Here is a 19,239-nt window from a genome sequence, read left to right as displayed (position 1 = left end):
GTCACTTATCTGTCCCGTGACTATTACGCCGTGCATATTGTCGGTGGAGCAGCTCGTATTGTAAACTGTTGTGGGTATCTGTACGTTTTTATCGGAGTTTTTCACGCAGAAACATAATTCATTGATTGTAGGTTTTAACGATCCGACGCGAAGCGGGCAATGAGGCGAGCTGCAGTGGAGAGCTCCGGATTAACTTTGACCAGCTGGGGATCTTTACCGTGCGCCGAAATCTCGTTCGCGCTTTTTGCTTCCATCAGTAAATCGGCCGCCGCGGCCGGGAATCGACCCGACGTCTTCGTGCTCAGTAGTACAAATTCTCAGCTACTGAGCCACCGCGGAGGGTCAATGAGCAAAATTAAAATGTCAGCAGAGGCTAACAGCCAACTGGTTGTGGCGAGAGCACACTCTGGCCTCTCTTTGGGAGTTCCCAAACTAAAAATTATTTTCACTAACGGCGGTGCACGTACATACAATTACCTACAAAATTTTCTTACCGATCACACAGCCAACCTCAACCTCGGCCCCATTCGTTCCGTCTCCTTTCGTGCACGACCACGTGGTACACCGCAGGGGTCCGACAGTTCCCCACACCTCTTTCTTCTTTCCTTGCTACAACTTCCGCCACTTCTACAACAAATACCACACATGAAACACGCACTTTATGCAGACGATCTGTCTATTTGGACCACAGGGGGTTTGATTAGAGAACAGCAAGATGCCCTCCAAGAAACCATTAACACCACCGACAGCTGCCTTATAGCCCGCAACCTCAATTGTGCAGCAGAAAAATCAACCCTTTTCGTCCTCCAAAAACGCACGCAAGGCCGTAAACGACAACCTCTCCCAGAACCACAATTAGGCCTGCATGGCACTCCCATCCTAACCCTCCCTACATTTCGTGTTCTGGGACTTACTATCCAATCAGACGGCGCAGGCATTTCAACTATTCATAAATTACAAGCAATGCTATTACAAATCACGCACCTCATCAAACGCATTGCTAATCGTCGACAAGGACTGAAAAAAAATGACCTCGTGCGCCTAATTCAAGCCCTCCTAATTAGCTGCATTATGTACGAAAGTCCATATTTGGCTGTCAAAAATGGTGAAATACAAAAACTTGACATAATCATCCGGCAAGCCTATAAACTAGCACTAGGGCTACCGCCGACAACTTCCACTCTCAAATTACTACAGATGGGACTTCATAACAGCTGGGACAAACTTTGAGAGGCACATCATGTCAACGAGATTGAACGGCAGAAGCCCTCACACACTGGCTGTCATCTCCTCCGTCGCATCGGCTACAAACTACCTGCCATCCATCCCCCCGCCAACACATCACTCTGGAACTACGTGATTACATCCCGTCGCCCCAATACCCAAAAATATAAAGCCCCCCCACCCCCCTTCATAACCAGGGTCGCCGCCAAGCCCGGACTCAAATGCTTCGCAAGATGCTTCAAGTCAAGCCGCAAGACACCCGCTACGTTGATGCCGCCAAATATGCCGATAAACCAGCCTTCGCAATTTCAACAGTAGACCACCGAGGAATTCAATTGACTCCCGCAACAATAACTTGCAACGACTCCACAACTGCAGAACAAATCACAATAGCCCTCGCCACCACTACATCTCAATACAATATCACCATAGTCACGGATTGGCAAGCTGCCTGTCACCATTGTGCCGCCGGTCACATTGCTCCCTTAGCTTTCCGCATCCTACAGTCCACCCCTAACCCTCCTTACCTCCACATTCTCTGGACCCCGGGACATGACTCTCTGGAGGGGAATGAGGCGGCTCATGTTGCCGCCAGCGCGCATATCTACCGCGCGTTCCCCTCCAACACTCCCGCATCACCGTCGGAAGTCCACCATTTTGTACCTCAAAAATTCAAATACATCCCCGAACATTACCGTCTCGAACGCTGCATCTTTCCCCCACCCCACGACAACTTGACTAAGCAGGAAGCCACCACGTACCGCCACCTTCAAACCAACACCTACAAGCACGGCACCCTCCTCCACGCGATACAACCCACCTCCTTACTCCGGCACGTGCAAGTACGCTCAACAACCCTGCACACCCTACTATATGATTTGGGCGTGCTCGCACACACCATGCCTCCCCCTATTCCCTCCCCCAATCATGAGCAGTGTGAAGGCATGCTAGCCAGCCCGGACCCCGGCGGTCAGCTTCGGCTGAGTGAAAGAGCCCGCCTGGCAGCGACCGCCCAGGGACTTCTGGACTGAGAAGACCCCCTTGCCACTGCTACAAAAACTAATATAGAAATAAAGTTGAAACGAGTCCTGGGACACTCGAGAAGTTTCTGTGCATCTCAAAACGTCGATTATTCATCCTATACCAAAGCCGGGCAAAGACTCTCGTAAACCCGAAAACCTTAGGCCTATTGCATTAACCCCTGTCCTATGCAAATTAATAGAGCGAATGATCAATAACAGGCTTCAACATTATCTCGAGACGACTGGTTGGTTTCACCCAGCCTTAACTGGCTTCCGCCCTAATTTGTGAACCCACGACTATCTTTGGCTTCTCCGTCGAGTTGTGAACCGAACATCCCGCAAGAGTACTCCTGACTACATCGTCGCTCTCGATATTCACAAGGCTTTCGACAACGTCAGCCAAGACGGCGTACTCCGAGAATTGGCCGCTGCCTTCCCCAGTAAAAAGGCGCAGAAATGGGTTCGTTGCTTTCTAGAGCACCGACCCATTCGTCTCAAGCAGCGGTACGCAACGCCCACCGCCTACTACCTTGACAGAGGCGTTCCTCAAGGCTCGATTCTTGGACCTCACTATTCAACCTGGCTATGAAACGCGTTGCTCGCACACTCGAAACAGACTCTGCTGCACGCTACGCCATGTATGCAGATGATATCGTCGTGTGGACAGAGGCTGCCGACAATGACTCCAAGGAAGGTATGCAAATTGAGCTTCAAGCTGCTGTGTTCAGCTTGGAGCGCACCCTCGCTACATTCAATCTGCAATTATCTCCTAATAAGACAGAATTTCTAAGCGTGGACGGCAAGCGCGCGACGAACCCGGATCAAACCATCGAACTTCAAGTGGCCAACAAGGTTATTACCTCTAAAAATGGCATTATTAAGCTCCTGGGGTTGCAGATAAGCAGCTGTAATAGTCCTGCTGCGTGGATTCGCCATTTAAGAACAATTTGGCGCTCCACATTACACTTAATAACTCGCATCTCTGGAAAACATGGCGGATCACGTCAGAATGCATGTCTCATGCTTGCTCGTTCCGTTGCGCACGGATGACTGACGTACGGTTTCCCCGTTTATGAATTGCGTCCCCGCCCTTTTAACGAGCTGAACAACCACAACAGACATCTAATCCGTACCATTTCGGGGCTTCCACTCCATACCAAAACAGACGTACTGTCCGGAAGCAGTTCGCTTCCCCCCATCGCTAACCTGGTAGAGGAGACGACGGTCTGCTTTCAGAAGCACCTTGAACACGTGCCTCAAGGACAATCTATTTTGAAGTGGGACACATTAAACAGTACTTTTAATGCTGACACTTTTCCACCTGCTATTCCACCCTGGGAGCGACCCGCCCTGGGCCACCTCAGGCGCCGACCCATTTCTCGCCGTAACCGCGCCGTACGGGAACAATATGTCCGCACTCTCGCCAACGACAAAGCTCCGGATGAAATAGACATTTTTACCGACGCATCCATGAACGGAACAGCAGCAGCGGTGGCCTGGACCTGCCCTGACATCCCCCAGCTTAATGGCTGTCGCAATATAACAAACACCTACGGTCTCACCGATGAAGCCGAACTTTTCTGAATCCTCGGCGCCATTCAGGCCATACAAAGTGCGACCTCATTTATCACCACCAACAAGTTCCGTGTCATCACTGACTCCCATGTCGTTTTACGGGAACGGAACAGGTACTTCTCGCCCAATTCTATGGCCACATACATTCTTTACAATATTCGCGACCTCACTCACGAAGGGTTCAAGATACGCCTGGTCTGGACTCCTGCTCACACATATGGAGCGGACGAAAACCATTCGCCGCATAATGCTGCCCGCGAGTGTTTACGCAATCCTCCCATGGCTCCCGTGTCCATTCAAGGAAGACCTTTGCCCCAACAGGCATGCGAAATGGACTGGCAGCAAAAATACCGTCGCATTAAGAACCTCAGCCGGCAACGGCTTGCCGACGCCTCACCACCTGGTTTTCTTGCTCCTCTGCAATCGCTGCCAAGAACAGGAGAAATTTTCGCTAATAAAGTCTACGCTGGATCGGCTTACACTCCGAACGTCATCTCCAAATGGACAATGCATAGGCACCTTGCTAGTCCTCGGTGCCCCTACTGTGGCAGCAACAATACACCAAACCTTTTCCACCTCATCTGGGCTTGTTCGGCTTACCCGACTCACCGCGACCAGTTCCTTACAACGCAAGTACGCCAGACGAATGCTGAAGAACATGTCGAAAACGTCAGAAAAAACTCCCAAATTTTACCGAAAATTACAGAATTCCGTCTCAAAACAGGTCTCTATAAAGTAGTATGATGGCGGATCGTTCACCCCAATCACGGTCGTATTAGAGTGCCCTCGTCACAACTTCACCTGTGCATATCGTGCTAAGTGAACGCTCACAGTGCAGTGAAGACTTTATATGAACAATCTTCCCCTCCCCTTTTCCCCGTGTCCCACACCAGGGCCTATTGGCCTCTTCCTGTAATAAAGTCATCCATTCCATTCCTCCTCACGCTCCTCCGCAGTAACAACAGTAACAAATACTGTTAGAAAACGAAATGATTATCAATAAATGAATAATAAAAAACAAAAAATAATATTATAACTACAAATAAAAGAAGTGATATCAAATATTCAATAAAAAATAAGGATAAAAAGTTATAGGTATTTCGAACCTGCTTACAGTGCTACTCGTAGTTTGCAGTTTGCGTGAAAGAAAAAAAATGTGTGTGAATCAACGTATTAGGTTGATATACAATGCATTAAAGATCGGCTAAATACACAAAGTTACGTACTGTGGCTTTTTTTATTGAGTTTTAAGTGGGGACGTGATGGAATATTAGGAAAAATCTTGAAAGGTAACAGATTGTACGCACACAAATGTTTCAATTTTGATTTTTTTTGTAGAACAGCAAACAAAGGGACTTCCCAGCAATACGCGCAGGGCCGACACCATTGATAAACTCGTGGGAAATAAAACAGATGAGAAGTTATGGCACTTTTTTTCAATGGAAGCCTAAAATCTCTACAGGAAGTACCAAACATTTTTGAGCCGACAAAGTTTTTTCTAAGAAACATTTGCTTAGTTGGTTGTACCTCACTGCTGTTAAATTAGAGACATCCGATTTCTGAGGAATGCACAAATAACAAGGTGTCCAGTGGATATTCGCAGCGTTGTTAGGAAACTACCCAAACGTAGGGCCGAAAGTACAGTTTTGGTTGCACTCTTCTGCCATATTTATGACTAGAAACACAGCCCCAAAAACGTGCTGCAAGTAATCCGCAATTCTGTATATAACAGCACAAAGGCGTTTTTACTAAAAAACTAAGAAATAATTTGGAAGGCGTGAAACATAACAAGGAAACGTTTATGCCCAAAGGAGGCGGAGCAGCAAAATATCAATGGTTTTACAGTCCTGCTTCCTCCCCCCAAAAGAGACTCAAGTTCCTAAGTTCCCCTGACGTGGCTCGTTTCATCAGTTTTCAAATAAAAATCATACACAAATCAGCGACAGAAAGAACGCACAAAACCTTAGGTAGGTGGCCAGTGGTAACAGTGTTTTTGATGTAGAGATATTTTAACAAAACGTCCATCAAGTTGGCAATTGCAGAGATTGGCTCACAAGATAGTTTACGCAAGGTAAAAAAATAAGGTTGGAAATACCCAATCATGCGAAACACGTAGCGTTTCGTTATTACAATAGGTCTTGAGCGCCGCTTGGCATGTTCGACGTGAGGTTCGCCACGCTGTAATATCTGTTCGGGACCTTTGCTCAGACGTCGCCGAAGTTGTGGCTGTGAGATTGCAAATAGGCTACAAGAAATTGAGCATTGCTTCAGTTTACCTCCCACCACGAAAAAGGTTGATGTGAAGTCGTTCATGGAGCAACTCTGCGACCGTTGCCCAGCCCCGCGTAATATATGTGGAGAATTTAATGCGCACCATCCCTGTGGTGTGATAAAGTGACAGATGCTCGAGGAAAATATCTTGCACACTCCATTGATAGGCTGGACCTCTGTGTTGCAAATGATGGCGCTCCAACCTTCTTCAGCCCTCCTAGTGCTACTAGTGTCATTGACTTTACCCTGATTTCCACTGATATTCAGTTAGGGTGGAGAGTGGCGCCAGACCGAATGGGTAGTGATCATTACCGTATCTTTATTGACGCAGCAGGATATCGGCTACGGGTCTTTAAGATTGTCCAGGTTGTCCACTGGGACAAGTACCGATTGGAATGAGAAGCGGCTTCTGGCAACGTATTAGATACCATGACAGCAAGCAAGAAAGCCGCGCGACGCTGCTGAAGAAATTTAGGCACTTCCCGGCCCCTGACTTAAAGCTTAAAAACCTCTGTGCGGCACGAAGAAGGGCGGAGCGTCAGCTCACGCAGAAAAAAGATTTGGCATCGAAGACGACTTTCAGTAGGTTAAATTTAGCCATTCGGCGATACACAAATAAACTCTGGCGAAACCAATGGGCGGCATTTTGCGGAACACTAAGTATATTTACTCCATCGCCACTTATCTGGGGAGTGGTGAACTCCTTTCTTGGGAAAACTCGCTCTGTCAAGCCGTTTCTGGTAATGGCTCTAATCAAAGGCAAGACTTTACCATCTCTGGCTGAGGAGTTCGCTGACGTGTACGCATCTTCGACATCACCATGCGTAACAGATGTGTCACTGCAATTACGCAGTAGTGCGTCAACCGCTTGTGCTTACTCAGTTTCAACAATGGATACCCCATTCACGCTGAGGGAGCTTCAAACAGCCCTCGCTAGCTTACGCACACGGTGTGCAGCTGGCCCTGACGGCATCACGAACCAAATGCTACTTAACTGGCCATTGTAGTCCCAGCATAGTCTCCTAGAATCTTTTAACCATATTTGGACGACCGGCGACATTCCGTCATCGTGGAAGCTGGCCTGTGTGGTGCCGGTGCCTAAACCTAACAAATATACAGCAGATCTCTCATCATACAGGCCGGTGTCGCTTACTTATTGTACCTCAAAGCTCATGGAAAAGCTAGTCTGTGCCAGACTGATGTGGTGGGTAGAGCATCGGAAAAAGCTTCCTGCCTGCATCACCGGCTTCCGCCAGTGGCTGAGCGCCCAAGACAGTGTACTGGATTTGGTCAGCCACTTAAAATTTAATGGAGCGTATAGCTTGTCCTTCATTGCGGTGTTTCTTGATGTGGCTAAGGCATACGACTCTCTCTTGCCAAGTGCTATTTTAGTCATCTGCAAGAAATGGAGGTGACAGGACACCTACTCCGCTTTATTAGAGTCTTCTTGACCGACCGCGTCAAGCAGGTGCGGATAGAGAATACTTTTAGTTCAAAAACAACTGTAGTACGAGGCATACCACAGGGCAGTGTTCTGTCGCCCATAATATTCAATGCAGCCGTGCCTGCCCTGTCTTGTACGCTGAAGAGTCGTCGGTCAAAAGCTCGTCTGTCAATTTATGTGGATGACATCTGCATGATGACATCTGACTTAATTTACTGCGGAGAATTGCCGGTGTGACGTGGGGAAATCACCCAGCCTCTATGGTAAAGTTGCACGAAGCCTCGATCTTGAACCATATGCTTTATCAGCTGCCTCTCATATCGCCTTGAGAGACACAAGACGAGTGGTTGGAATCCTTACACAGGAAAGGGCTTAGGCAGTCTCTTGGCGTCCCTCCAGCAGCTGGAAACAACAAGATCCTCTACGAGGTGGAGTCAACACCTCTTCGTCTTCAGGCGTCTCAACGTTTGCAAGTGCTGCGCCTTGGAGAAACAAGTGCTGGCTTAGCATTACTGCAGCATGTACGATTAAGGTTAGAGTCTCGTGCTCATGCAACCCTAAACACTCTTGGAGTGCTGTGTCACAAATGGCCCGGGAAAAGGACTACTTTGGACCCGTCTTGGTACCACGAGAGTGTGGATTGCGCACTGACCATCCCTCATATGCGCTCGAAGCGTTGTACACCTATTGCTGAAGCACGATCGCTGGTGCTGGAGCATTTGGAATGGGAATACAGCGACTCTCTGCACATATACATTGATGGATTGGTTGACGCAAAAAAGTGGGGTGTGCGCGGCGGCTTTTTTCCTACCCAGTTTAAATATTTCATGGGCTGCCAGGGTGACGCCTTTAGTTTCATCTACAGCGAGTGAGTGTGTTGCCATAGAAGCTGCATTGCTCCAACTGTCATCGTTTGAAAGACCGAAAGTCACAATATTCAGCCATTCAGTGAGCCCTTCACCGGTTTCAGCGGGGTATACCTGTTGAAAAGACCTGTCAGCGATACCTATTTCTACTAAAGCGGCTTAGGCATGAAGCCTTCACCGTATAATTCCACTGGATCGTGTCGCACGTCGGTGTAGCGGGAAACGAACATGCTGAAAGCTTATCCAAGGACGCCTGGTCTTCTACAGGGACGGTGCAAACGCGGTGCGATTTCCAAGGCATACACAGACTGTTCGCGAGCCCTTTAGGCAGCTGTGGCGACTAGTACATCAACCAGTCGCGACGAAAGGCCTGAGACGAGCCGAAGCCTGTCTGCTCCAGCGAGCAAGAACCCAGCAAACCACTAACATCTCTGCGACGTCCCAAAAAGATCCGAACGTCTATGTCCCAGCAGTATCTCTATTAGACATCCGTACAACGTGCAATATTTTTCTGAAAATTTTTGGATGTTGAGATAACGTTTCTGGTATCTTAATGTGGGACGTTATTTCAACTATGCTGAAGACGTACTCTAGATGTTGCTTCTGCTTCATTTGTGGACGGTATTTAGACATATTTTTCTCACGTTTTTCAGATGTTGCTGGTATGTCTGCTTGTTACTTCGTACATGTCTATCACAGTTACATATTTTTAGCTATATCTGCTATACCTTATTTTCAAACTCTCCGCATCCGTAACCTTTTCATGTTACCGAGGGTTTTGTATGTGTTTTGTATGGGTTTTGTACCGAGGGGTTTTGTGCAAGTTTTGTTATCCCCCAATATTGCTTTTACAGACATATAAATGCGGAGGACATAATAAATAAATTATCATCAACATATGCCTGAACAAAATTTGATGCCTAAAGGAGTTTTCATTCACTGAAACCACCATTTTACTTGGTCCTTTGTGCTCTCTCTCTTCGATGTTTCTTTGCGCGCGGTTGAGATTTTGTGCTTGTCAGCAGCAGATCTCGCGTATGCGCAACTTTTTTCCTAACAAAAGACTTAAAATAGCGTAAACTAGCTCAAGGCGGGATTTTAAGTATAGTTTGTGATACCACTCCGGAAAAAAACATTGCCGGCGTCGCCCATGCATTGCTGTGAAGCTGGCCCCGTTAGGAGCGCGAAGAGTCTGAGCTGGGCGTCAGCCTCTGTATGCAGCAGTCTTTCAAACAAACGTAAAATCCGGGAGCTGACAACCGACAACAGCGAAAATGGAGGACCAAAACAAATTCCAATCCTTCAGGGCTGTCGGCTTTGGCAGAAGGCATTACGATTCCAGTTAATCGTATATGTAAGGTAAAACAGATTTGGCAACCTTGCCTAACGCTCGAAACTATTGTAGAAAGTCACTTTACGTTGTCACGGCGTGAGAGTGTGCCGACATGCACTATGGGGACCAAATAATGTAGGTTGGTTTCCAAACAACCTTCTGTGTGTATAGGCGCGTGCTGGTTTTATACCAGGGAGTATGCAGGCTTACTGAGTACGCAGTATGCAGGCTTACTGAGCAAGACGAGTAGCCGGTATTGCAAACATACAGTAGGGCATTTTTGTTCAAATTTGGAGGGATATTTTGGTGCATTTGCCACAGCCATATTATCCCAATGTTCAGGTAGGCGTTATAGTAGAACTGCACTCAAGAGGAGGAGGACCAGCCGGAGGAGAAAACTTTAAAATTAAAATCGAGCTGGTTAGTGGGCAGGCTCCTTAGTCCCAGACGAGAGAGAAAGATTCATTCTTCAATGCACCGAACGTCACCACCAGTTGCCCAGGATTTGTTCTTTGCGCCTGGAGTGGTTGGAAAACAATAAAAAGCTGCCTGGACTTATTCATTGGTTTCGAATTGTGTTATACTGAAAATTGGCATGTACACTATTTATTGCGTTCGTTAGCGAGTATATGAAGTTTTCAACACCGTAATCATGGAATAACTGTTCGGGTTGAGATTGAGTTCGTTACGATAACGATGGTTCGATAAAAATTAGGTGCGCAAACGCTTTCTTCGAGTACTGTGGACAACATTATCTGCGGCGTAGCACAAATCTCATTGCATTGCATATCCACACAAACTTTGTGAGCCTTGAAAACATCTCCAAATCTCCTGGGACATTTGGGACGGTGGAGAAAAATGAATGCGTTGGGCACAGAAAAAAAAAACTTTCATGTAACACAAGTCAACAAAAACGAAAGAAATGGAAAACACCCGTTTTTTTTCCTGCCGTGCGCCCCGCTGCTTCATAGGTAGCATTACACTGTTGAGTATTCATAAGAGCATCTCAGAAATATTTCTGGGAAGCTTACGCATTTTCAATACTTACCAAGGAGCTCTGAGCACTGAAACTCTCAGATACGCTAGGTAGGACGCGTTACGCACGATCGTCTGAGCGGTGCTCTCTGAAAGACGTTATCGCTCTCCTCGTGTGTTGTAAACTTGTGCGGGATAAAGCTTGAAATTATTCAGAGCTGTCGGAATCTAAATAAAAATACGCTTTTTAAGGCCCCAGAGCATCAAAGCGGGCGATTTCTAGCAAAGGCACTCCTGCCAGTCACAACCGGACGATCGCGGCGCGAATGTAGCAGACGACAGAAGAGCGGGTCCCTCAGACGTCACGTCCAGGGGGCGCCACTCAAATATCTCACCGTCATTTCCCGCAGTGCCCAAAGTTGAGTATAAATTCCTCCCGCTAAGATAAAAACTACATAAAATACACTAAATGTGTACCAACGCTACAGTTCGAACTATTGAAAAGTTTATTGTTGTATATGCTGTTTTGAGACCGCAAAATAACAACGGTGCTATAAAGCCAGATCATATGAGCCAATCCAATCCACTAGTCATGACCTTCGGCGTTCATCCAACGAGTGCAACGGCCAGACGCGTGCTGCGCCGTTCAGTTTCAACGTGTTACAGGATGAAAGCCTTGAATGTTACTCAAATGTCTACTGTTACTACTGTGAATGAAAGAAGACTGTGTGGAGCCGTGTGAATTGCGTTGTGAACTCAATTCGTCTGGAAGAGCTCAGCGAGCCGAAAGCGCGACGGCAGTTGTCACCGATGCCACGCTATTTAGTCCGTTGCAGTTGCGACCTTGTTCATCGCCTTCCCCTCGTGAGTATTGTGCATTTCAACGTCATTACTAATGAAATATCACGGTTTATTAGTTTTGCCAGCATATCTCTGAAAAGGCATATGGGTTGTACGTTGTTGCTGCGTTGTGGGAAACGTGCCTTCGAAATAAAGCGGTGGCGTTACAGACGGGGCGGAGCGATAAGCAGATAAACACTTGCGCTTTGTTCACCGCAGAAGCACAACGTCGCATCTCATCGCGAACGCGGCCACAACACACACACACCCACACCACTTCGTTGGCTGGCCTGGCTACAAAGCTTTGTTTGGACAGTCAGCGATGTCACGACGATACAGAGCTGTGCGAGGGAGATGTGCTAAGCACTCGTAAAGCAAGGAACTTTCTCCATCGGAGGCAAATTACTGTCGACAGAAAAGGCGGAACCGTGGATGCTTTTCGCGCTACTTGCCGCCTGTTGGAAACGCAAGCGGCCTTACGTAGGCACGCTATTTCGCTTCCGTTCGCCAAATGCAGAAGCGGCTTAACGTACGGCGCATGCGCAGTGAGAACGACGCAAAGAATAAGCGTTCGCTAACTTTTTGCATACGGTTGCGTACGTTATTCTAAAACTCTCTAGTTTCCGCCCCGTCCACTCTATTGGCCTACGCCTTCCCTCGAACCTACCAGTCGAAGTTCAAACTCCTGTGAAGCGCGCCTCAACAAAAGCAGTTGTTGGCGACGCGATCTTCAATGGATTTACAGCGCACGTAGACGAGAACATAAGAAGAGAAAATAGGACAAAGCGGTGAACTCTGAGTTTTATTCAGACACGAAAGACATAAACCGGCACACATCCGATAGGAATGGCAACACCACCTGACGTAAACATCATCTTGCGCCCTGCCAGCTACACCCGTTGCTCCTACTGGCTCCGCAATGCTGATTTGCCAAAGGGGACTAGCTGTGTGGAGGTTTGGTCCATACTCTTTAGCACAGCCTCGTTTTCCACTCGTTCGTGAAGGCACAACGCCTCAGAAGTGTCATCGGGATTTGTTTGCGTTCGCAGCGTAGAAGGCGCCTTTTGTACAGTCAGTAAAAAAACAGAACGAGAGATTGTGCACCTGAACGGGAAAACTCTGATGTGCAGCAGTGATTTAATGAACACGAGTGGCAGGAATTTTCATTGTTATATCCTGTGCGTATATATTTCTGCGATTTGGGCAGAGAAACTGTAGAATGACAAAATTTGTGCGATGATACTCAGCACGCCATGGAACGGAAGCGCCCAACCACTAAGTGCGCAATTGAACGGAAGATGATAGGTATAACATTAAGCGACAAGAAGAGAACGGAGTGGATCAGGGAACGAACGCGTGTTAATGACATATTAGTAGAAATTAAGAAATGGAGGTGGGCAAGGCATGTAATGCGAAAGAAAGATAACCGTTGGTCATTAAGCATAACAGAGTGGATCCCTAGAGAAGGCAAGCGTGGCGGGGGGCGGCAGAAATTAAGTTAGATTAGCAGATGAGGTGAAGCTTGCGGGGGTAAATTGATCGCAGTTAGCGGAGGACCGGGATAATTGACGATCTATGGGAAAGACCTTTGCCCTGCATTGAGCATAGATTGGTGGGTGAAGATGATGACTCATTCCTAAAAGAACGCAAAAAAACTCAGCTCAGCCTCAAAGAATGAAATTGTAACTTTTGTATTTTTAACACGCCGTTCTGCTGAATATAGCAACCTTGTTTTCGCGCAAGTTGGTGTCTCTTTTATGTCTAGCGCTGAACTGCAAATGCAACACCAAACTCGTAACGAGACTGACTGTCAACTTTCACTTGGGGAAGGCCTACCCCAATAGCATTGCTATGCAGTCAATTCATCTCACCTATGCAACAAACAAAGCCTGCTGTATGCCGTAAAATTGAGCCAGTATTAATTGCAGATTACGTGTATCATGTTTTACTTCACGTGCGTCTTGTTTGCGTCCTGATTATCCTGTCTACCAGTCATGTTTGTTGGTCGCCTAAATGCCACCTAAGTCTTTATATTTTGCATGTGCTTCATTGCTCAGACGAATATTTTTAAACTTATTTATCTCCTGGTGCAAACCAATGCCATCCATGCCCCACCCTTCACTGCATTGTAGCATCGTGCGGTGTGGCCTCATTAACTGTATATTGATGCAAAGTTGAATTGTAAAAATATTCGGCTGGCTTGTGTTCAGGGCATAGTAGGTGCAGTAATAACCAAAGTGAGTGGGGGAATCTATTATTTTGGTTTCATTCCTACCTGTTTTTAAGCAATGCCGCAGCCACCACTGTCACATGTCTGTTGTTTAAACGCTAACGCCACTGAAAGAACATAAGCAAAATGCACTTCATTTAATGAAAGCCTGCCAAAACAACTTACTACAATAGAATTCTAACCTCAAAAATTCAAATACAGTGGCCACTGGAAATTTTATATAGAGTTTAAATTAGGGAAGTCTATGTTTAACTTTGAGTGTGCAGTAAATATTTCTTACACTACCTTGATGTTTCCTGCTGTACAACGTATATTTCAAATAAAAATGTAGGCCTAACAAGACAAGCGAACAGGACAACAGGACGAGTTTTTCAGTGATGTGGTTTTTGAAGGTTTAGTTATGCATATATACAAACTAGCCCACCTCGCCATTGGGCTGCAGGATGTACGTCCATGGCAGAGACGCTGTCTGGGTTTGTGCATGTTTCCTTTTGCCACATTTTGTGGACATGGCTTCATCGGTGTATATATTGTCACTTCACTGAAAAAAGTGGTTAACATAGACACAGAAAAATATTTTACAAGTTCAGGTCGGACCCGTAGCTGGGCTAAAATGTCCTCAGAGTCCCGATTCACGAAATATAGTGCGTATAAATAGTGGTACCTCATATTAGCAGTCATAATTTTAAGGTTGCCTTAGTAGTGCCAATGCTGGCATTAAATTACATCGACTCCGCTCTCTTCCTTTCCCTTAATGTTACACCCATCATCTAACGTTCTACGGCCTGCTAAGTAGTCCCTAATTTCAGTTAGACCCTTTTATTGACCCTGGAAGTATCTGCCCCGTAGGTGAGTACTGGTAAGCTGCAGCTGTCATATACTGTAGTTTTCAAGGACAATGGTAGGCGGCCACTATGTATTATACCAGCCTTAAAAGCTGTATTAACAACATAGATTTTCCTGTACCCATGCCTAGATTGAAGAACTGGATTGCAACGGAGGTTCTACTGCAACAGTGCACAAGGCGCCTGCTCAAGCTACTGTTGACGGTCATCTTGGCGCAGGAGTTCTCCTGGTTTGGGAAAAAGAGAAGCACCCTTTTTTCCACCTGCGAACGACATCCTGAATTGTGTGTAACTAGATATCTTCGTGTTGTTACAGACATCAAATTCTTTCATTAGACAATGTATAGGGCCCAGATTTTTATTGTCAGTCACATCCTGCGCAAATATCAACATTGTCGACAACCTGCGGCTTCTTAGTTTTTATTGTTAGAAGAGGCATTTAATTTCCTTCAGCCTTTGGATCATGAAATTTCTACTCACTTTCCAACCAATCCGGTCCGCAACTATTTTGACAGTTTTTGGCACCACAACGAAGAATGAAAACTGTTCAAGAATCCCTACCATAACTGATGATGGAGGCATGCACCATAGAACCACCATTGAATTCTTTCCTTGCTTCGATGCATTTTTATTTTGCGTTATTGTTCCTTGAGCGTATCACTTGGTGTGAATCATGTAGTTGCGTATATCTGTCTTGTTGTAAATATTATTCAACAATTTCCGTATTCCCCGTTTTTTCGTTTGTTGCCAAATCATATCACTTTGTGTGAAATATTGAAATAGTGTAACATTGTATTGTTTTCCTATCCAGACTTGAATAAGTTGTTGCTAAAGTTTTTTGTTGTTTTATTGTTGTCCTGCCATTTCGCTAAGTGTGAATTATTTCATCACGTAAATTACTACTGCTCTTGTAACCGCCGTACACTCATTTCTGTATACTCACCTTTTCTAGTGTCTATAACCATTTCCCTAGATGTTGGTTTGTTTAAAGTATCTCAAATTTGTATGGCACTCACACCCACCACTCAACACCACGTTTGTGTTTCCAAGGTGCTTTTGGTGTATTGTTCCACAAATTGTTCACTAGATTTGAACTATTTAGTTCCGTAAATTTGCTTTCTTTTTGTAACCACCATTCAAACATTTTTTTTTTGTTTCCACACTGTTTTTTTTTCAACACTGCTGTTTTTCACCCATTTCACTTCATGTGAGATACTTCAAGTTGCATAACTATCCTGTGCTTGTACGCTGGGTTTACATGTTTGCTTTTTTCTATTTTTGTCAACCTTTTTGCTGTGTTTGACTTATTTTTACTATTCTTGCAAATATACAATGTGTACCCTGTGGGCCAGGGCAAATAGGAATCAAAATAAAGTGGTTGTATTGCGAAAGCATATTACATAATTTTGTGAAGTCAACATAAACTGTGTTACTGAACTCGTGTGTTTTATGTGTGCATTGAAAGCTTTCTTACTACCCAGCTGCACTTACTTACATCTAGGTTGGCAAGACTGTCATTTTATAGTTTAATTTTTGAATTGTTTCCCTGATAGTTTACTTGCAGAAGGCCTGTACAGCCATGCTGGTGGTACAATTCGATGACGCTACTGTTGTTGCCTTAGTGTCAAGGTCACTTGTGATCAGGACTGGTTTGCTGTTACTTACTGCCACTTGTTTTCGATGCGACATTTCTTGTTTAGAGCAGTGCTTCATGTGCTTCTGCAAGAGTGTGTGGTCAGCTTGTTACTTCACATATAAGACTTCATGCAGTATGCAGCACTTCAAAAGTGGAAACATTATTCTAGAAACCAGGTGACAAGTAACAGCAAACAGTGCTTAATAGCTAGTAATACATGTATTTGAAATATTATTGCCTACAACACGTAGGCAGCCTTGAAAAGGGGGCTGGCCAAACATCCAGTTAATGTATAAAGAATGTAAATTTCCATTATACAGGTTCATCTCTACAATATCATACTAACGTACATTAGTCACGAATATAACAAACTAATGCTTGTGCCGAAGACAGAAAAATAATGTAGAACAGACGTCTATAAACGTCTTGCATGCGTACCACTACAATATCCATACGACGTACCACTAAGGTAACGTCCCGCAAACAGCGTATAAAAGTACCATGAGACGTCTACAGTACGTGATCCTTCGTGTTATTTGGATGGGTTTTTTGCAGTTGTGGGGACGTTGATTATATGTAACTCTGACCCCAACAGTACGTCTCCTGGACATCTGCAATGTCTATTGCTGACGTCTCCGGGATATCTGCACGACGTAACGTGGTTTGCTGGGAAGAGACTGAGCTCGTACACCAGCTTGTCTACATAAAATCGACGTTGTTTCATCCCCTTTGAGCCCCTCGTGCAGTGTGACTGGTGACATTGATCACTTAATTATGAACTGCTCCAAAACCAACCCGGAGCTTACGAACTTTTTTCGTGATCTCCAGAAGATAGGAGTGCCCCATGCTACATCGGAGGACATTATTTTTCGTAGGGACCACTGGATTGTGCGAAGAGAGGTGTCTCACCTCCTACTCGGATTCTTGCAGTCCACAGGACTAAGTGAGGTGTGGTGACATTGTGTGTCTGTTATTTTAGGACTAAGTGAGGTGTGATGAGTTTGATATTTTTTATATGGTATTGGGGACGATTAGGCGAAGCAATTGCCGGCAGCTATGCAAGGCTAAGTCTGCCTTATTCAACAATACTTACTTACTTACAATAGGTTTTATACACTCGTGGCCTAAGGTTTTTGTAAACAGGGTTGCGCCCGTAATAGATCGAGATTTTAATTTTAGACGCGCGCGCGAGCTATTGGAGGCTTTTTTAATCAGAAAAAAATTCACCATCTTCCTGTGGGGGAACCCTGAGTAGTAGCGGCGATTGAGATGTTCATTGAGCGCGACCACTGGGCAAAGGCTGCTTCTCAGAACGTACGCGTCGTATGGGGCGACATGACAACCGACAGTTTCCGTAGCTGTTTCCGCCGCGCGGCATTCACGATGCAATCCGCGTGGTCAGTGAGTCCGGACCAAGACGGCAGCATCGGTGAACTGTGGCAACAGCTCGCGAACGTTCCCCAAGGTGTGGCGAAAGGAGTGTCCTTCGCAGATTTCCTGGCTGTGGACGACGACGTTGACATCGCTGTAAGTCCCTCGGACGTGGACACCGTCAGAATCATCGTCGTAATGCTGGCTGATAAGCACCGTGGAGGATGAGGATGTCATGTGTGAAAGCCGTCCAACGCTTAATTAGGTGCTTTCGGCAGTTGATGTCCTCCGCAAATATTTATTCGATATTGAAGGACAAGGACCTGAACTGGTGCAAACAATGACTCGTGTAAAGAATGCTGTGCTAGTTGACGCTGCCAAAACGAAAGGGAAAGCAAAAATCACCGCTTTTATTGGAAGTAGGCAAGTGAGGCGCAAAGTAGCTTCATTATTTGCAATAAATAGTTGCTTTGTGAATGGTAATGACATACTTTATTTTCTTTGTTTCTGCATACGGGTATGGCAGAGGGGGGGCGGAGTTTCTACGTATAGCGAACTCATAACAATAAATTTGTTATAGGCGGTTTCGGCTATATCGAACTATTGGATATATCGAACTACTGATGGCACATATTGCAGTTTGATATACCCGGGTTTGATTGTAAATCCGTTAGTCCAGCGACGTGTTTCTGCTCCATCTTCTAGGGTCCTGCGTCCTTTCTCGCTGGGTATTTTTATGCGCAGTTTCAACAAGCTTGCCAATCATTTTGCAATATTAATAGATGAAGGAATATGGAGGTGTAGAGACATTAGCTACAAGGGCAAGCAGCTACAAGGGCAAGACCTGATGTCCAGAAGGCGGATTGACACGTGAAGACCAAAAACTTAAGAACCTTGTCCTTCAATGCCCGCAGCGTAGTGAACAAGGTCTGTGAAATTGAAAATTTAATTCTGTGTCATCACCCGCACGTGCTGGTAATTACCGAAACTTGGTTACATGCTGGTGTGTTGGACTGTGAAGTAATTCCGCCATCATATAAACTACTCCGTAACGACAGAACTTCCAGAGGCGGTGGCGTAGCAATAGCTATTAAAAACGACATCAAGTTTTCTGTTCTTGAAGGAATTCCCGAACACGAAACCTTATGGTGCAAATTATGTTGTTCTGGGAAGACCATATTACTTGCTGGCGTATACCGCCCACCCAATGCTGTGCCTCAGTATTTGGAAGCTGTTCACGAGTATCTTTTGCAGCACACAAACTCAAGGTCAAACATATATTAACGGGGGATTTTAATCTGCCGGGGATAAACTGGGCTGACATGTTTTACGATAACAGAGATGCCAGAAGTGCGGAATTGTTGCTTTTCACTGTGCTCAGTTTTTCACTGAACCAACTAGTTTCCGGACATACAAGAATTGGGGCGTCGTGCTCCTCTATTCTCTACCGGATGTTCGTTGGAAATACACTAAAAACAGCACAGTTAGCGTAGAAGAAGGTATTTCTCATCATAAGTTGCTTGTCCTGACATGCCCTATCACAGTTTCTTGCTCATCTACCAAACGACCATGCCTTTACGTAAAAGATTATGCGCGCGCGGACGATG

The sequence above is a fragment of the Haemaphysalis longicornis genome, unplaced genomic scaffold, assembly GCF_048455015.1.
Source record: "Haemaphysalis longicornis isolate Haplotype H1 unplaced genomic scaffold, Haemaphysalis longicornis Haplotype H1 scaffold_10, whole genome shotgun sequence".
NCBI classification, from domain to species: Eukaryota; Metazoa; Arthropoda; class Arachnida; order Ixodida; family Ixodidae; genus Haemaphysalis; species Haemaphysalis longicornis.
Note: the sequence above shows the minus strand (reverse complement) of the source record.